Source organism: Notothenia coriiceps, unplaced genomic scaffold (assembly GCF_000735185.1).
Source record: "Notothenia coriiceps isolate Sejong01 unplaced genomic scaffold, NC01 NC01_scaffold00019317, whole genome shotgun sequence".
In the NCBI taxonomy this organism is placed as follows: Eukaryota; Metazoa; Chordata; class Actinopteri; order Perciformes; family Nototheniidae; genus Notothenia; species Notothenia coriiceps.
Window position 1 is genome coordinate 1 of NW_011352018.1, and position 657 is coordinate 657.

The following is a 657-nucleotide window of genomic DNA, read 5'->3' on the forward strand; positions in this document are numbered from 1 at the left end:
ATTTGCACCTCCTGTGCACCTCCAGTGCGTGCGCTGGCATGTTATGTAGGGCGCACGACTTCCATTAGGCGCACTGAACAGCTGTTTGTGTGCTTTTGGGATGGTGTGGCCGGTAAAGCTCTGTCCAAGAAACGCCTGACAGGATGGCTCTGTGAGTGCATTTCACATGCCTATGGACAGGCGGGGAGAGCCTTCCCCACTGGGGTCCATGCACACTCTACACATGGTATGGCTGTATCAACAGCCTTGTTCAACGGCGTGAGTGTGGAGGACATATGCACGGCGGCATCTTGGTATACGCCAGGCCCCTTCATAAGGTTTTTATGTCTTGGACATGTCTGGCTCCTTCTCATCGTCTGTGCTTGCTGGGGCAACACAGGACTGGTGAGTGGGGTGGGGGGCTGTGGGTCAGTAGACGGGGACTGGCCGGAACAACCAATTGTTCGTGGCGTGGGGTTGAGGAGAGTACGCCAAACTCTGGCACCTCTTGCAGCCTCCCGGCGTCAATGAACCGCACCATCTTCCGTTAAAGTGTCTCACACGTACCTGCTATCACCCCTCTTCAGGAGGGTCGGACGTACCCCGATGACGCGCGTTACCAAAGGCCCAGCGATTCCTTCGTACCCTTTGTATTCACGCCTAATACAGGCGTCCCCC